Source organism: Oncorhynchus gorbuscha, linkage group LG08 (assembly GCF_021184085.1).
Source record: "Oncorhynchus gorbuscha isolate QuinsamMale2020 ecotype Even-year linkage group LG08, OgorEven_v1.0, whole genome shotgun sequence".
Lineage (NCBI taxonomy): Eukaryota > Metazoa > Chordata > Actinopteri > Salmoniformes > Salmonidae > Oncorhynchus > Oncorhynchus gorbuscha.
The window spans coordinates 64,701,999-64,722,237 of NC_060180.1; the positions used below are offsets into that span (position 1 = coordinate 64,701,999).

Here is a 20,239-nt window from a genome sequence, read left to right on the forward strand (position 1 = left end):
AGAGACAGACAGAGAAGGTAGAGACAGACAGAAGAGAGAGACAGAAGGTAGAGACAGACAGAGGGTAGAGAGAGACAGAAGGTAGAGACAGACAGAAGGTAGAGAGACAGAAGGTAGAGAGACAGAGAAGGTAGAGACAGACAGAAGGTAGAGAGACAGAGAGAAGGTAGAGAGACAGAGAGAAGGTAGAGAGACAGAGAAGGTAGAGAGAGACTGAGAAGGTAGAGAGACACAGAGAAAGTAGAGAGACACAGAGAAGGTAGAGAGACACAGAGAAGGTAGAGACAGACAGAGAAGGTAGAGACAGACAGAAGGTAGAGACAGACAGAAGGTAGAGACAGACAGAAGGTAGAGAGAGACAGAAGGTAGAGAGAGACAGAAGGTAGAGAGAGACAGAGGGTAGAGAGAGACAGAAGGTAGAAGCAGACAGAAGGTAGAGACAGACAGAAGGTAGAGACAGACAGAAGGTAGAGAGACAGAAGGTAGAGAGACAGAGAAGGTAGAGACAGACAGAAGGTAGAGAGACTGAAGGTAGAGAGACAGAGAGAAGGTAGAGAGACAGAGATAAGGTAGAGAGAGACAGAGAAGGTAGAGAGACAGAGAGAAGGTAGAGAGACGGAGAGAAGGTAGAGAGACGGAGAGAAGGTAGAGAGACAGAGAGAAGGTAGAGAGACAGAGAGAAGGTAGAGACAGACAGAAGGTAGAGACAGACCGAGAAGGTAGAGACAGACAGAAGGTAGAGACAGACAGAAGGTAGAGACACAGAAGGTAGAGAGACAGAAGGTAAAGAGACAGAAGGTAGAGAGACAGAGAGAAGGTAGAGAGAGACAGAAGGTAGAGAGAGACAGAAGGTAGAGAGAGAGACAGAGAAGGTAGAGAGAGACAGAGAAGGTAGAGAAAGACAGAGAAGGTAGAGACAGACAGAAGGTAGAGACAGACAGAAGGTAGAGACCGAGAAGGTAGAGACAGACAGAAGGTAGAGACAGACAGAAGGTAGAGAGACAGAAGATAGAGAGACCGAGAAGGTAGAGACAGACAGAAGGTAGAGAGACAGATGGTAGAGAGACAGAGAAGGTAGAGAGAGACAGAGAAGGTAGAGAGACAGATGGTAGAGAGACAGAGAAGGTAGAGAGAGACAGAGAAGGTAGAGAGACAGAAGGTAGAGAGACAGAGAGAAGGTAGAGAGACAGAAGGTAGAGAGAAGAGAAAGAGAGAGATTAGATAAGAGGATACGAGGGGGTGAGTAGTGAGAAAGTTAGGTGAAGAGAGGTGGGACAAAACAGAGAGAGGGACAGGGAAAGTAGAGAGACAGAGAGAAGGTAGAGAGAGAAGAGAAAGAGAGAGATTAGATAAGAGGATACGGGGGGTGAGTGGTGAGAAAGTTAGGTGAAGAGAGGTGGGACAAAACAGAGAGAGAGACAGAGAAGGTAGAGAGACAGAAGGTAGAGAGACAGAGAGAAGGTAGAGACAGACAGAAGGTAGAGAGACAGAGAGAAGGTAGAGACAGACAGAAGGTAGAGAGACAGAAGTTAGAGACAGCCAGAAGGTAGAGAGACAGAAGGTAGAGAGACAGAAAGTAGAGAGACAGAAGGTAGAGAGACAGAGAAGGTAGAGACAGACAGAAGGTAGAGAGACTGAAGGTAGAGAGACAGAGATAAGGTAGAGAGAGAAGAGAAAGAGAGAGATTAGATAAGAGGATACGAGGGGGTGAGTGGTGAGAAAGTTAGGTGAAGAGAGGTGGGACAAAACAGAGGGACAGAAGGTAAAACAGAGAGAGACAGAAGGTAGAGAGACAGAAGGTAGAGAGAAGAGAAAGAGAGAGATTAGATAAGAGGATATGGGTAGGTGAGTGGTGAGGTGAAAGTTAGGTGAAGAGAGGTGGGACAAAACAGAGAGAGACAGAAGGTAGAGAGACAGAAGGTAGAGAGAAGAGAAAGAGAGAGATTAGATAAGAGGATATGGGTAGGTGAGTGGTGAGAAAGTTAGGTGAAGAGAGGTGGGACAAAACAGAGAGAGACAGAAGGTAGAGAGAGAAGAGAAAGAGAGAGATTAGATAAGAGGATATGGGTAGGTGAGTGGTGAGAAAGTTAGGTGAAGAGAGGTGGGACAAAACAGAGAGAGACAGAAGGTAGAGAGACAGAAGGTAGAGAGAAGAGAAAGAGAGAGATTAGATAAGAGGATATGGGTAGGTGAGTGGTGAGAAAGTTAGGTGAAGAGAGGTGGGACAAAACAGAGAGAGAGAGATACAACAGAAAATGAGAGGTTTTAAAACTCTCTTAAAAGAGCTGATTTGTGTAAAACATGCTGAGAGGGAAAGCTGGTAGTGTAAACACAGACTAGAAGTGTACACACTTTACTTGTCAGCTGTAAAATGAGCTGAACACAAATGTGTTTATAGTCTAAATTCGGGGAGGGTCACACCTCTCTTGTAACCATGGCTGTAAAACGTAATGGGGGGGTGTACACACACACAAACACACTTCTGCTGTAATGTTGTAATGAAGGCTGTAAAATGTATGAAAAGGGTGTGTGAGTGGAGTGTAAACAGAGTGGAACACGAGTCTGAAGTGTAGAGCCACCTGCACGAAGGCGAGGAGCAGGGTTGGGCAACATCAACCTTTGTCCTATTGTGATCCTGTATTCATAAAACAATAGTGATTTGATGCTATCGCCCCCTATTGACCAACACCCCCCCAAAGTAAAATCTGCTAAAACCACAGCGTGTTTTATTTCTTTACTTACCTACACACACACACCTTTTTTTCCCCGCACCATTGGTTAGAGCCTGTAAGTAAGTATTTCACTGTAAGGTCTACACCTGTTGTATTCGGCGCACATGATAAATAAACTTTGATTTGATTTGAATCGCATGCTACAACTGGACCAATTTTGACACGAGAGAATGTTGTTGAAAGCCTGGGTAGAGGCTAAGTCAAGGTTTCCCAAACCCCCCCCCCCCCCCCCCCCCCCCGGGTGTCCATTCGTTTTTGCTCTAGCACTTCACAGCTGATTCCAATAATCAAAGCTTAATGAGTTGATTATATGAATCAGCTGTGTATTGCTAGGGCAACAACCAAAACAGGCTAAGGCAATAACCAAAACAGGCTAGGGCAATAACCAAAACAGGCTAGGGCAACAACCAAAACAGGCTGGAGCAATAACCAAAACAGGCTGGAGCAACAACCAAAACAGGCTGGAGCAATAACCAAAACAGGCTGGAGCAATAACCAAAACAGGCTAGAGCAATAACCAAAACAGGCTAGGGCAATAACCAAAACAGGCTGGAGCAATAACCAAAACAGGCTGGAGCAATAACCAAAACAGGCTAGGGCAACAACCAAAACAGGCTGGAGCAATAACCAAAACAGGCTAGGGCAATAACCAAAACAGGCTAGGGCAACAACCAAAACAGGCTGGAGCAATAACCAAAACAGGCTGGAGCAATAACCAAAACAGGCTAGGGCAATAACCAAAACAGGCTAGGGCAATAACCAAAACAGGCTGGAGCAATAACCAAAACAGGCTAGGGCAATAACCAAAACAGGCTAGGGCAATAACCAAAACAGGCTAGGGCAATAACCAAAACAGGCTAGGGCAATAACCAAAACAGGCTGGAGCAATAACCAAAACAGGCTAGGGCAATAACCAAAACAGGCTAGGGCAATAACCAAAATGGGTCCCCAGGACCGAGTTTAGGAAACACAGGCAAATATTTTCTAGTATTCCCTTATTCAGATTATTATTTTTTTTTAACCTTTATTTAACTAGGCTAACTAACTAAATCAGTTAAGAACACATTCTTATTTCCAATGACGGTCTATCGGGGAACAGTGCGTTAACTGCCTTGTTCAGGGGCAGAACGACAGATTTTTACCTTGTCAGCTCAGGAATTTGATCCAGGAACCTTTCGGTTACTGGCCCAAAACTCTAACCACTAGGCTACCTGCCTGTAACCACTAGGCTACCTGCCTGTAACCACTAGGCTGGCTACCTGCCTCTAACCACTAGGCTACCTGCCTCTAACCACTAGGCTACCTGCCCCTAACCACTAGGCTACCTGCCTCTAACCACTAGGCTACCTGCCTCTAACCACTAGGCTACCTGCCTCTAACCACTAGGCTACCTGCCCCTAACCACTAGGCTACCTGCCTCTAACCACTAGGCTACCTGCCTCTAACCACTAGGCTACCTGCCTCTAACCACTAGGCTACCTGCCTCTAACCACTAGGCTACCTGCCTCTAACCACTAGGCTACCTGCCCCTAACCACTAGGCTACCTGCCTCTAACCACTAGGCTACCTGCCTCTAACCACTAGGCTACCTGCCTCTAACCACTAGGCTACCTGCCTCTAACCACTAGGCTACCTGCCCCTAACCACTGGGCTACCTGCCTCTAACCACTAGCCTACCTGCCTGTAACCACTAGGCTACCTGCCTCTAACCACTAGGCTACCTGCCCCTAACCACTAGGCTACCTGCCCCTAACCACTAGGCTACCTGCCCCTAACCACTAGGCTACCTGCCCCTAACCACTAGGCTACCTGCCCCTAACCACTAGGCTACCTGCCCCTAACCACTAGGCTACCTGCCCCTAACCACTAGGCTACCTGCCTCTAACCACTAGGCTACCTGCCCCTAACCACTAGGCTACCTGCCCCTAACCACTAGGCTACCTGCCGACCCAGCATGGAACAGGTGCGTGTGTCACTCTCCTGATGGAGCAAAGTGACAGTCAACTGATGAGGAACGGGCTGTCTTACTGTACTGAGTTACGTTATAAATGATTGTCTTCAGAACTGGGTAATAATTGCTTGGCCTCATCCTCCTCTCTTGTTTGTTATAGGTCTCATAAAGCTATGATTGATAAATGCTTAGGTCTATAGACTCATACTTTCAGTGTTGCTATGATTTTAAGGGGCAACAGTACCTTTAGGCTATTATAATATTTTGGAAATAGGCTACTGTTCATGACTAACTTGTCTTAAAGCTTTAATGATAGGTCTAGTAGGAGGGTGGATAGGTTATTGGCTTTAATGATAGGTCTAGTAGGAGGGTGGATAGGTTATTGGCTTTAATGATAGGTCTAGTAGGAGGGTGGATAGGTTATTGGCTTTAATGATAGGTCTAGTGGGAGGGTGGATAGGTTATTGGCTTTAATGATAGGTCTAGTAGGAGAATGGATAGGTTATTGGCTTTAATGATAGGTCTAGTAGGAGGGTGGATAGGTTATTGGCTTTAATGATAGGTCTAGTAGGAGGGTGGATAGGTCTAGTAGGAGGGTGGATAGGTTATTGGCTTTAATGATAGGTCTAGTGGGAGGGTGGATAGGTTATTGGCTTTAATGATAGGTCTAGTAGGAGAATGGATAGGTTATTGGCTTTAATGATAGGTCTAGTAGGAGGGTGGATAGGTTATTGGCTTTAATGATAGGTCTAGTAGGAGGGTGGATAGGTTATTGGCTTTAATGATAGGTCTAGTAGGAGGGTGGATAGGTCTAGTAGGAGGGTGGATAGGTTATTGGCTTTAATGATAGGTCTAGTAGGAGGGTGGATAGGTTATTTGCTTTAATGATAGGTCAAGTAGGAGGGTGGATAGGTTATTGGCTTTAATGATAGGTCTAGTAGGAGGGTGGATAGGTTATTTGCTTTAATGATAGGTCAAGTAGGAGGGTGGATAGGTTATTGGCTTTAATGATAGGTCAAGTAGGAGGGTGGATAGGTTATTGGCTTTAATGATAGGTCTAGTAGGAGGGTGGATAGGTTATTGGCTTTAATGATAGGTCTAGTAGGAGGGTGGATAGGTCTAGTAGGAGGGTGGATAGGTTATTGGCTTTAATGATAGGTCTAGTAGGAGGGTGGATAGGTTATTGGCTTTAATGATAGGTCAAGTAGGAGGGTGGATAGGTTATTGGCTTTAATGATAGGTCTAGTAGGAGGGTGGATAGGTTATTTGCTTTAATGATAGGTCTAGTAGGAGGGTGGATAGGTTATTGGCTTTAATGATAGGTCTAGTAGGAGGGTGGATAGGTTATTGGCTTTAATGATAGGTCTAGTAGGAGGGTGGATAGGTCTAGTAGGAGGGTGGATAGGTTATTGGCTTTAATGATAGGTCTAGTAGGACGGTGGATAGGTTATTGGCTTTAATGATAGGTCTAGTAGGAGGGTGGGTAGGTTATTGGCTACTTGGTATTCAACCTAGCATGGAGGGATTTCTCCTGCCCGTACGGATCATATCTTTCTTACCATAAGCTTGATTAAACTTGTCAATCGATTTTTCTATAGGCCACTAATTATTGTTTGTTCTCTCTCATTATTAGTCCCCCATTATTAGGCTATTGAAAAAACATTGAGATGTTAGAATGTTAGAATCATTCATTGTTTGATCTGGAGAGTTTGCATGCAAATAAGTAGATATAAGTAGATATAAGTAGGTAGGGCAGATACAAAGAGATAAACTAAATCGATATAAGTTGGTAGGGCACATAATACAGTGCATTTTTTCACATTACAGCCTTGTAAAATTGACAAAAAAAAAATTCCCTCATCAATCTGCACACAATACCTCACAATGACGATGCAAAAACTGTTGAGAACTTTTTGCAAATTTCTTTTTTAAAAATGATTGAAATAACACATTTATAATAAGAATTCAGACCATTTACTCAGTGCTTTGTTGAAGCACATTTGTCAGCGATTACAGCCTTGAGTCTTCTTGGGTATGACTCTACAAGCTTGGCACACCTGAATTTGGGGAGTTTCAACCATTCTTCCCTGTAGATCCTCTCAAGCTCTGTTAGGTTGGATGGGAAGTGTCGCTGCGCAGCTATTTTCAGGTCTCTCAAAAGATGTTAGATCGGGTTGAGAGACTTGTCCGAAGCCACTCCTGCATTGTCTTGGCTGTGTGCTTAGGGTCATAGTCCTGTTGGAAGGTGAATTATTGGCCCCAGCCTGAGGTCCTGAGCACACTGGAGCAGGTTTTCATCAAGGATTTCGCTGTACTTTGCTCCGTTCATCTTTCCCTCGGTGCTGACTAGTCTCTCAGTCCTTGCCGCTAAAAAACATCTCCACAGCATGGTGCTGCCACCACCATGCTTCACCGTAGGGATGGTGCCAAATTTAATCCAGACATGACTTTTGGCATTCAGGCCAAAGAGTTCAATCTTGGTTTCGTCAGACCAGAGAATCTTGTTTCTCTTGGTCTAAGTGTCCTTAGGTGACTCTTGGAAAATTCCAAGCGGCCATCATGTGCCTTTTACTGAGGAGTGGCTTCCGTATGGCCACTCTACCAAAAAGGCCTTATTGGTGGAGTGCTTCAAAGATAGTTGTCCTTCTGGAAGATTGTCCCATCTGTCAGAGTGACCATCGGGTTCTTGGTCACGTCCCTGACCAAGGCCCTTATCCCCCAATTGCTCAGTTTGGTCGGGCACCTAGCTTTAGGAAGAGTCTGGGTGGTTCCAAACTTGTTCCATTTAAGAATGATGGAGGCCACTGTGTTCTTGGGGACCTTCAATGCTGCAGAAATGTTTTGGTATGCTTCCCCAGATCTGTGCCATGACACAACTCTGTCTCAGAGCTCTACGGACAGTCTCAAAGCTCTACGGACAAGTCAAGGGTTCTGAATACTTTCTGAATGCACTGTAAGTATATACATGTATATACAATGGGGCAAAAAAGTATTTAGTCAGCCACCAATTGTGCAAGTTCTCCCACTTAAAAAAGATGAGGTAATTTTCATCATCGGTACACTTCAACTATGACAGACAAAATTAGAAAAAACAATCCAGAAAATCACATTGTATGATTTTTAATGAATTTATTTGCAAATTATTGTGGAAAATAAGTATTTGGTCACCTACAAACAAGCAAGATTTCTGGCTCTCACAGACCTGTAAGAGGCTCCTCTGTCCTCCACTCGTTACCTGTATTAATGGCACCTGTTTGAACTTGTTACCAGTATAAAAGACACCTGTCCACAACCTCAAACAGTCACACTCCAAACTCCACTATGGCCAAGACCAAAGAGCTGTCAAAGGACACCCGAAACAAAATTGTAGACCTGCACCAGGCTGGGAAGACTGAATCTGCAATAGGTAAGCAGCTTGGTTTGAAGAAATCAAATGTGGGAGCAATTATTAGGAAATGGAAGATCTACAAGACCACTGATAATCTCCCTCGTTCTGGGGCTCCACGCAAGATCTCACCCCGTGGGGTCAAAATGATCACAAGAACAGTGAGCAAAAATCCCAGAACCACACGGGGGGACCTAGTGAATGACCTGCAGAGAGCTGGGACCAAAGTAACAAAGCCTACCATCAGTAACACACTACGTCACCAGGGACTCAAATCCTGCAGTGCCATACGTGTCCCCCTGCTTAAGACAGTACATGTCCAGGCCCGTCTGAAGTTTGCTAGAGAGCATTTGGATGATCCAGAAGAAGATTGGGAGAATGTCATATGGTCAGATGAAACTAAAATATAACTTTTTGGTAAAAACTCAACTCGTCGTGTTTGGAGGACAAAGAATGCTGAGTTGCATCCAAAGAACACCATACCAACTGTGAAGCATGGGGGTGGAAACATCATGCTTTGGGGCTGTTTTTCTGCAAAGGGACTAGGACGACTGATCCGTGTAAAGGAAAGAATGAATGGGGCCATGTATCGTGAGATTTTCAGTGAAAACCTCCTTCCATCAGCAAGGGCATTGAAGATGAAACGTGGCTGGGTCTTTCAGCATGACAATGATCCCAAAAACACCGCCCGGGCAACGAAGGAGTGGCTTTGTAAGAAGCATTTCAAGGTCCTGGAGTGGCCTAGCCAGTCTCCAGATCTCAACCCCATAGAAAATCGTTGGAGGGAGTTGAAAGTCTGTGTTGCCCAGCAACAGCCCCAAAACATCACTGCTCTATAGTAGATCTGCATGGAGGAATGGGCCAAATTACCAGCAACAGTGAAGACTTATAGAAGACTTCATGAAGACTTACAGAAAACATTTGACCTCTGTCATTGCCAACAAAGGGTATATAACAAAGTATTGAGATAAACTTTTGTTGTTGACCAAATACTTATTTTCCCACCATAATTTGTAAATAAATTCATAAAAAATCCTACAATGTGATTTTCTGGATTTTTTTTTCTCATTTTGTCTGTCAGTTGAAGTGTACCTATGATGAAAATTACAGGCCTCTCTCATCTTTTTAAGTGGGACAACTTGCACAATTGGTGGCTGACGAAATACTATTTTACCCCACTGTATATGTAGGTAGGGTAGATATAAGTAGATATACACTACCATTCAAAGTTTGGGGTCACATAGAAATGTCCTCATTTTGAAAGAAAAACACATTTTTCCCCCTGCTAATAATTTAATTAGCCTGCTCCACACAGACTCTACACCAGCAGCAGTTAACCATGACCGTAGAATAAGGACTGTTGAATGCGTTCCAAGTATCAGGAAGGCTACAGTTAGGGGGGAAAGTATTTGATCCCCTGCTAATTTTGTACATTTGCCCACTGACAAAGAAATGATCAGTCTATAATATTAATGGTAGGTTTATTTGAACAGTGAGAGACAGAATAACAAGAAAATAATCCAGAAAAACGCATGTCAAAAATGTTATAAATTGATCGGCATTTTAATGAGGGAAATCAGTATTTTACCCCTCTGCAAAACATGACTTAGTACTTGGTGGCAAAATCCTTGTTGGCAATCACAGAGGTCAGATGTTTATTGTAGTTAGCCACCAGGTTTGCACACATCTCAGTAGGGATTTTGTCACACTCCTCTTTGTAGATCTTCTCCAAGTCATTAAGGTTTTGAGGCTGACGTTTGGCAACTCGAACCTTCAACTCCCTCCACAGATTTTCTATGGGATTAAGGTCTGGAGACTGGCTAGGCCACCCCAGGACCTTAATGTGCTTGTTCTTGAGCCACTCCTTTGTTGCCTTGGCCGTGTGTTTTGGGTCATTGTCATGCTAGAATACCCATCCACGACTCATTTTCAATGCCCTGGCTGAGGGAAGGAGGTTCTCACCCAAGATTTGACGGTATATGGCCCCGTCCATTGTCCCTTTGATGCAATGAAGTTGTCCTGTCCCCTTAGCAGAAAAACACCCCCAAAGCATAATGTTTCCACCTCCATGTTTGACAGTGGAGATGGTGTTCTTGTGGTCATAAGGCAGCATTCCTCCTCCTCCAAACATGGCGAGTTGATTTGATGCCAAAGAGCTCCATTTTGGTCTCATCTGACCACAACACTTTCACCCAGTTGTCCTCTGAATCATTCAGATGTTTATTGGCAAACTTCAGATGGGCCTGTATATGTGCTTTCTTGAGCAGGGGGACCTTGCGGGCGCTGCAGGATTTCAGTCCTTCACAGCGTAGTGTGTTACCAATTGTTTTCTTGGTGACTATGGTCCCAGCTGCCTTGAGATCATTGACAAGATCCTCCAGTGTAGTTCTGGGCCGATTCCTCACCGTTCTCATGATCATTGCAACTCCACAAGGTGAGATCTTGCATGGAGCCCCAGGCCGAGGGAGGTTGAAAGTTATTTTGTGTTCCTTCCATTTGCGAATAATCGCACCAACGGTTGTCACCTTCTCACCAAGCTGCTTGGCGATGGTCTTGTAGCCCATTCCAGCCTTTTGTAGGTCTACAATCTTGTCCCTGACATCCTTGGAGAGCTCTTTGGTCTTGGCCATGGTGGAGAGTTTGGAATTTGATTGATTGCTTCTGTGGGCAGGTGTCTTTTATACAGGTAACAAACTGAGATTAGGAGCACTCCCTTTAAGAGTGTGCTCCTAATCTCAGCTCGTTACCTGTATAAACTGCTACAGACGTATACCTATTCTACCCTGCCTTTCTAAGGTCTTTGAAAGCCAAGTTAACAAACAGATTACCGACCATTTCGAATCTCACCGTACCTTCTCCGCTATGCAATCTGGTTTCAGAGCTGGTAATGGGTGCACCTCAGCCACGCTCAAGGTCCTAAACGATATCATAACCGCCATCGATAAGAGACATTCCTGTGGAGCCGTATTCATCAACCTGGCTAAGGCTTTCGACTCTGTCAATCACAACATTCTTATTGGCAGACTCAATAGCCTTGGTTTCTCAAATCATTGCCTCGCTTGGTTCACCAACTACTTCTCCGATAGAGTTCACGGTTCTGACTTAGAATATGTGGACAACTACAAATACGTAGGTGTCTGGTTAGACTGTAAACTCTCCTTCCAGACTCACATTAAACATCTCCAATCCAAAATTAGATCTAGAATCGGCTTCCTATTTCGCAACAAAGCATTCTTCACTCATGCTGCCAAACATACCCTCATAAAACTGACCATCCTACCGATCCTCGACTTCGGCGATGTCATTTACAAAATAGCCTCCAACACTCTACTCAACAAATTGGATGTAGTCTATCACAGTGCCATCAAAGCCCCATATACTACCCACCACTGCGACCTGTATGCTCTCGTTGGCTGGCCCTCGCTTCATACTCGTCGCCAAACCCACTGGCTCCAGGTCATTTACAAGTCTCTGCTAGGTAAAGCCCTGCCTTATCTCAGCTCACTGGTCACCATAGCAGCACCCACCTGTTGCACGCACTCCAGCAGGTATATTTTACTGGTCACCCCCAAAGCCAATTCTTAATTGGCTGCCTCTCCTTCTAGTTCTCTGCTACCAATGACTGGAACGAACAGCAAAAATCTCAAAAGCTGGAGACTCTTACTTCCCTCACTAGCTTTAAGCACCAGCTGTCAGAGCATCTCACAGATCACTGCACCTGTACATAGCTCATCCCCATACTGTATTTATTTATTTATCTTGCTCCTTTGCACCCCAGCATCTCTACTTGCACATTCATCTTCTGCACATCCTACCATTCCAGTGTTTAATTGCTATGTTGTAATTACTTTGCCACCATGGCCTATTTCTTGCCTTACCTCTCTTATCCTACCTCATTTCCAAATGCTCTATATATATTTTTCTACTGTATTATGGATTGTATGTTTGTTTATTCCATGTGTAACTCTGTTTTGTTGTATGTGTTGAACTGCTTTGCTTTATCTTGGCCAGGTCGCAGTTGCAAATGATAATTTGTTCACAACTAACCTACCTGGTTAAATAAAGGTGAAATACAGAAATAAAAATAAAACATACACCTTAGCCAAATACATTTAAACTCAGTTCACAATTCCTGACATTTAATACCAGTAAAAATTCACTGTCTTAGGTCAGTTTGGATCACCAATTTATCTTAAGAATGGGAAATGTCAGAATAATAGTAGAGAGAATGATTTATTTCAGCTTTAATTTCTTCATCACACTCCCAGTGGGTCAGAAGTTTACATGCTACCAAATACTAATAGAGTGTATTGCCTTTAAATTGTTTAACTTGGATGAAACGTTTTGGCCTTCCACAATAAGTTAAGGGTGGATTTTGGTCCATTCCTCCTGACAGAGCTGGTGTAACTGAGTCAGGTTTGTAGGCCTCCTTGCTCAAATACACTTTTTCATTTCTGCCCACACATTTATAGGATTGAGGTTAGGGCTTTGTGATGGCCACTCAAATACCTTGACTTTGTTATCCTTAAGCCATTTTGCCACAATTTTGGAAGTAAGCTCGTCATTGTCCATTTGGAAGACCCATTTGCGACCAAGCTTTAATTACCTGACTGATGTCTTGAGATGTTGCTTCAATATAACCACATTATTTTCCCTCCTCCTGATGCCATCTATTTTGTGAAGCGCACCAGTCCCTCCTGCAGCAAAGCACCCCCACAACATGATACTGCCACCTCCGTGCTTCACGGTTGGGATGATGTTCTTCGGCTTGCCAGCCTCCGCCTCTTCCTCCAAACATAACGATGGTCATTATGGCCAAACAGTTCTATTTTTGTTTCATCAGAAGAGAGGACATTTCTCCAAAAAGTACCATCTTTGTCCCCATGTGCAGTTGCAAACCATAGTCTTGCTTTTTTATGGCGGTTTTAGAGTAGTGGCTTCTTCCTTGCTGAGCAGCCTTTCCGATTATGTCGAAACAGGACTCGTTTTACTGTGGATATAGATACTTTTGTACCCGTTTCCTCCAGCATCTTCACAAGGTCCTTTGCTGCTGTTCTGGGATTGATTTGCACTTTTCACACCAAAGTACGTTCATCTCTAGGAGACCGAACGTGTCTCCTTACTGAGTGGTATGATGGCTGCGTGGTCCCATGGTGTTAATACTTGCGTACTATTGCTTGTACAGCTGAACAAGGTGGTACCTTCAGGCGTTTGGAAATTGCTCCCAAGGATGAACCAGACTTGTGGAGGTCTTTTTCTGAGGTCTTGGATGATTTCTTTTGATTTCCCCAGGATGTTTGACATTTGAGTTTGAAGGTAGGCCTTGAAATACAAACACAAGTACACTTCAAATTGACTCAAATTATCAGAAGCTTCTAAAGCCATGACATACTTTTCTGGAATTTTCCAAGCTGTTTAAAGGCACAGTCAACTTAGTGTATGTAAACTTCTGACCCACTGGAATTGTGATACAGTGAATTATAAGTGAAATAATCTGTCTGTAAACAGTTGTTGGAAAAATTACTTACTGACTTGCCAAAACTATAGTTTGTTAACAGGAAATGTGTGGAGTGGTTGAAAAACCACAAATGACTCCAACCTAAGTGTATGTAAACCTCCGACTTCAACTGTGTGTGTGTGTGTGTGTAGGTAGGTAGGTAGGTGGATAGGTGGATAGATAGAAAAGCCAAGCCTGCAGAGGTTACTCGAAGCTAAACCAATCCAGGGCCTACAGAGGCAAAAACCTGCTGGATACTCTGCTAGCAAAGGTTACATCATGTGGGGCAAAATGGTTTATAAATCTGCACTAACATTATCTACCCCTGTGGCTATAGCGCAACCCGACACATGCTGATTAGCATTAGCGATAAGGATGATGGGGAATGAATAAATCTGTTCCCTCAGGCTGTGTGGGCTGAAATGCGATACAACTTTCTTGGAGATGATAAGGAGGTAGATTACTCTATATCTCAACTCAAACCAGACTGAAGCAGCCCAGTTGTGTGTTCCAATCCTTGACATACCATCATTTCATCTCTCCTTTTGAAAAACGTTTGGATCTGTGAGCTGGAGTTCCACTAACTTATTTTTCACTTCGTAGAGGTGACCCCGAATGGAAGACAAATGCCGTGACCTAGTTGTCGGCTGTAACAGTACACGGCTGGAGGCTTGAAGGGGGGGGGGGGCGACAGAGAAGCTGTCTAGCACTGGCTGGGCCCTGTGGCATTTCATTTCAAATGGTTGTGCCCTTACCTCCTGCTCTCCTGCTCTCATCCACTCCCTTGACACAGACATGAGGCTACTGGGTAGGTGTGTAAGCAATGTCCACCATATTTCCGTCGCCTCTCCAGTCCCATCAAGTGAAGGGGAGTTTCTTTGGATCATCTAATAAGTAACATCATCACTACGGCCTGTGCCTCTCTGTAAGAGACCATTTCTGGCCACGTTCTGTGCAGTGACACCATATTTTGAAGGTCACCCTATTCTCTGGCAGTCCGGGCACACTACAGCGTAGTTGTCCTATAGGGATTACCATACATCACACCTGCCCAGAGTCAAGTACATTCTGATAATGCTTTGAAAGGCTAAAGCCATATTCACATTATTTGGAGGTCAATATTTTGATTAATTGTTCAGCAGTCTTACGGACTTGGGTGTAGAAGCTGTTAAGGAGCCTTTTAGACATAGCCTTAATGCTCCGATACCGCTGTCCGGTAGCAGAGAGAACAGTCTGACTTGTGTGACTGGGCATTCCTCTGACACTGCCTAGTATATAGGTCCTGGATGGCAGGAAGCTTGGCCCTAGTGCTGTACACACTACCCAACTGCCGAACAGTTGCCGTACCAGGCAGTGATGAAACCGGTCAGGATGCTCTCGATGCAGCTGTAAAATGTTTTGAGGATCTGGGGACACATGCCAAATCTTTTCAGTCTCTTGAGGGGGAAAATGTGTTGTCGTGCCCTCTTCACAACTGTCTTGGTGGGTTTGGACTAGAGGTCGACCGATTATGATTTTTCAACGCCAATTAACCGGCCAATTTTTTATTTATTTGTAATAATGACAATTACAACAATACTGAATGAACACGTATTTTAACTTAATATAATACAAACAATCTATTTAGCCTCAAGTAAATAATGAAACATGTTCAATTTGGTTTAAATAATGCAAAAACAAAGTGTTGGAGAAGGTAAAAGTGCAATATGTGCTATGTAAGAAAGCTAACGTTTCAGTTCCTTGCTCAGAACATGAGAACATATGAAAGCTGGTGGTTCCTTTTAACATGAGTCTTCAATATTCCCAGGTAAAAAAGTTTTAGGTTGTAGTTATTATAGGAATTATAGGACGATTTCCCTCTATACCATTTGTATTTCATTAACCTTTGACTATTGGATGTTCTTATAGGCACGTTAGTATTGCCAGTGTAACAGTATAGCTTCCGTCAGTCTCCTCGCTCGAACCAGCAACAACGACATCAGCCACCATCGAAGCAACGTTACCCATTCAGAGCAAGGGGAACAACTACTAGAAGGCTCAGAGCAAGTGACGTTTGAAACGCTATTAGCGCGCGCTAAATAGCTAGCCATTTCACTTCGGTTACACCAGCCTCATCTCGGGAGTTGATAGGCTTGAAATCATAAACAGCGCAATGCTTGACGCACAACGAAGACCTGCTGGAAAAACACACGAAAGTGCTGTTTGAATGAATGTTTACGCGCCTGCTTCTGCCTACCACCGCTCAGTCAGATACTTGTATGCTTGTATGCTCAGTCAGATTATATGCCATACAGGACACGCTAGATAATATCTAGTAATATCATCAACCATGTGTAGTTAACTTGTGATTATGATTGATTGTTTTTTTATAAGATAAGTTTAGTGCTAGCTAGCAACTTACCTTGGCTTACTGCATTCACGTAACAGGCAGTCTCCTTGTGGAGTGCAACGAGAGAGAGGCAGGTCGTTATTGCGTTGGACTCGTTAACTTTAAGGTTGCAAGATTGGATCCCCTGAGTTGATCCTGGTGGAAAATACTTATTTTCCACCATAATTTGCAAATAAATTTATTAAAATCCTACAATGTGATTTTCTGGATTTTTTTTTCTCATTTTGACTGTCATAGTTGAAGTGTACCTATGATGAAAATTACAGGACTCTCTCATATTTTTAAGTGGGAGAACTTGCACAATTGGTGGCTGACTAAATACTTTTTTGCCCCACTGTACATAGAGAGAAAGAGGGGAGCGGTTTCATTGACTTAGATGCTTTCTCCGGTGAGATACATTCAGCCTCTTGCAAATTGAAGAAAAAGTATGAAACACAGGGAGAATAAATATTCATTTATTTAGTATGTTTTTTTTTCCTTGCCTGAATTATCTTGTCATGCATGAATACACACCGCTGACGATGCTAGCTCATGTAGCAGGAGAGGACAGAAAAGGACATGGCGCCGCATAATGCAATCTCCTCAAATCTCCTTGGGGCGGCAGGTAGCCTAGTGGTTAGAGTGTTGGACTTGTTATGTTATACTCTTTTTGTATAACTTGAAAGGTTGCAAGATTGAATCCCCAAGTTGACAAGGTAAAAATCTGTCGTTCTGCCCCTGAACAAGGCAGTTAACCCACTGTTTCTAAGCAGTCATTGTAAATAAGAATTTGTTCTTAACTGACTTGCCTATTTAAATAAAGGTTCAATTAAAAAATAAATTAAAAAGTGGCTATAAACAGCTTTTGGTCACCTTCGTTTGGGCTAGAGCATATGGACATGAGTTCTTACACTGTCAGCCAGAGCATGTTGTTTCTGTATCTGGTCAAACTCTTCCTGCCCGAGTCTATTCATTGAAGAGCTAAGTCAGAGTAGGGTTGGTGTTGAGTCCAGATGACTGGGTAAATTTGGTCAAGAAGCATACTGGCCCATCTTCTTTATCGCCAACATGGGTTTGGCTTGATACATCACACAACAGTGTTCTTCAACCTTGATACATCACACAACAGTGTTCTTCAACCTTGATACATCACACAACAGTGTTCTTCAACCTTGATACATCACACAACAGTGTTCTTCAACCTTGATACATCACACAACAGTGTTCTTCAACCTTGATACATCACACAACAGTGTTCTTCAACCTTGATACATCACACAACAGTGTTCTTCAACCTTGATACATCACACAACAGTGTTCTTCAACCTTGATACATCACACAACAGTGTTCTTCAATCTTGATCCTGGAGACTCACAGGGTGTGCATGTTTTGTTCAATGCGAAAACATCTAATTTAACCAATCAAGTGCTTGATGAGCAGTGAGATTAGTTGAATCACACCCTGCACACCCTCCAGGATCAAGATGAAAGAACACAATAGCCTACTGATGGAATGGGGAGAATGTATATATTTAACAACAGAAATAGAGTGAAATAAATGCATCAAGCCATATCCTCTGCTGGAGTGGTGAGTGTGTGCAGATGGATAGAGCGGAGGTAACGTAGTAGAGCAACTGTGACATCAGCCCAAGTAGAAGTCTACAGAGAAACTGCAACCATGGTTACCATTTACTTTCACACCAAAATACTTGAGTGAGACTACTAAGAGAATTTATAAACTATGGTTTCCTCCATGTCTTTCTTAGAAACGAAGGTCCCTAAAGCAACATTCATAGCTGTAACTAACTACCAAAACATTCAATTCAAACTCCATGCACTGATTCGTTCAGTTTGTGAGTGACGGCTGTCTGTTTCCATGGAAAATCTATAAGCCTATTAGGTGAGCAAATATGGCGAAACGGATTGGGGGAAATGGAACACTCGGGAAGAAAGAAATGGAGGGAAAATCATGTATGAAATCACATAGAATGTGATGGAACACCTGTCTCCCCCACTGTCTTTCAACACGTTAGAAGCTCTTTTTAATTCTCTATAAACTCTACATTTATCAGAGCTCAAGCAGGGAAGAAGTGTTCTTGGGCACACAATGACTACTGTTAAAGGCACCAGTGCAATCAAAAACATGAATAGCCTGTATTTTATATACATTTCCAGACTATGAAGTTGGAATCGTACTGTGAAATTGTGAAAATTATGATAATGCCCTTTTACTTTAAGAACTGTTTGAAAAGACCGCCTGAAATTTCAGTCTGACATCACCAGACAGTAAATGAGTTGATAGACCAATAAGAAAGAGAGTTTCAAACCTCTGCCAATAACAGCTAGTTTTCAGTTTTAATCTCCCCACCCAGACCACTCCCAGACAGTCCTAGCAAAATTCTTGCTTGAGAAAATGCTCTTAGCTAAGAAGCGATTTGTGTTTATTTTTAACCATTTTAATTTAAAACAATCACAGTAAGGTAGTTAACTGTTACCCAGAAAGGATTTGATATGGAGATAAAAACGGCTGCATTGGGCCTTTAAGACACCATTGTCTGCCTCAGGCACTGAGCACAGTCTAGAGCTAAACATAGTAAAATGAGTGACCTCTTTCCTGTACACAAAGCAGCTAGACATGTTCCCACAAAGCAGTGTGGTCTGGAGACTCTCTGTATAGTTGACAGGTTTTTGTGACACAACAGCCCACAGGCAGAGAGAGTGAAACTGTAGGGTGGGATCTACTCTAGTCTTTCTGAACTAAGGAAAGCTGGTGGCACATTGAGCACAGAATCTCCCAGTGAGGATCCCTTTATTGTCATGTATAGTCACGGTCAAGAGTGGCTTATCTGTCGTATAACGGAAGAGGAGAAGTGTTTTTATTGAGCCTCCTGGCTTTCCGTAGCAAGTCTCTCACCTGAGCCCCGTGTTGCTTCCAAAGGGGTGGGGGGATGCCCCCATCATTATAACTAAACAGCTGTGGAGCCAGATGATGCTTCCATTACATACACACACCTGCTACCTAGCTCATTGTCAGACCTCAGGAAGACTAGCTGTCGCCATTGGCGTTGGACAATTGGGGATCCAAATAAAATAGAAATAAACATTTCTACAATGAAGCAAATAAACAGTGAATGTATAATTGAATATCACAACATATGCCGTGTGTGTGTGTGTGTGTGTGTGTGTGTGTGTGTGTGTGTGTGTGTGTGTGTGTGTGTGTGTGTGTGTGTGTGTGTGTGTGTGTGTGTGTGTGTGTGTGTGTGTGTGTGTGTGTGTGTGTGTGTGTGTGTGTGTTCCGGTGTTCTGTGCATAGTGTATGTATGCAGGTCCACATGTCCCATCATCATCTCTCTCCCTCCCCTCTCTCTCTCTCTTTTCCTCTATATGAATGCACCAATTAGCTTTGCTTGGATTCCATGTTGTTGCTTCAGATGCTGACTACTTAATTAACTCTGAGGATGGGCGGCAGAGAGCAAGAGAGAAATGAGTAAGGATTAGATGAGTGTGTGGGTTGAAGTGAGAATGTAGCTGAGTGAAGGAAGGGAAAGATGGAGGTGGAGGATAGATACAGAAAGAGCAAGAGAGACAGAAAGGGGGAGACGCAGACCAAGACACCTCAACTTCTTCCTTAAGTATTCCATATTCATTACCTACGCTAATGCAATGTCGGAAACGCCATAGAAACCATTTGGTCTCTCACTCCACATGTTGGCTCTCTCTTCTGGCAGTTGACGCCATTGGCTTTGCTATCCCTCCTATTTACTCTTTTTTTTTCCTGAGCTAGAAGTGGAATCTCTATACAATAAGGATCCATTTATGCCCAGTTGCAGTTTAGATGATTTATAGATCACTGAACATAACAGGCAGTGTGTGTCTGTGCCCCAGACTGGCCCAAGCTGTGACCCGCCAGTCAGGCCGTAGGCGAGTTAGCATGGAGGGATGAGTAAACACCAACAGTGTGCTACTAAACAGTATGTAGGTCAATGGGTTAGCGCTTAGCGCTGTGCTATGCTGGTACTAGCCTCAGGCGCTAGCTCTCCCTGTCGCCAAGTTTTCTGAGAAAAAAACACAGGTTTATTTTTATTGTATTTTTCATTTTTATTGTTGGACATAAGACTGTAAAAACATAAGCAAATCAGCTCCAAGTTACTGAAATTTTGGAATTCCATTCCAAAGTATTTCCACGCATAATATAAATATATGTGATCGTATAAAAATGTAGCAAGGGTTGAAAATATTATGTTTTAGTCAAATATTATATATTTTTGGGCTTCTTGCAGTCAATTTGCAGTAATTATTTTACAGC

At 43.3% G+C, this 20,239-nt stretch overlaps 1 protein-coding gene across 6 annotated transcripts in view; it reads right to left on the reverse strand.

The window, feature by feature from the left end:
* The window catches only part of LOC124041998 (SPRY domain-containing SOCS box protein 4-like), a 129,927-nt gene that overhangs the window by 32,951 nt on the left and 76,737 nt on the right, over positions 1–20,239 (reverse strand). The gene's annotated exons all lie outside the window — the stretch shown is intronic.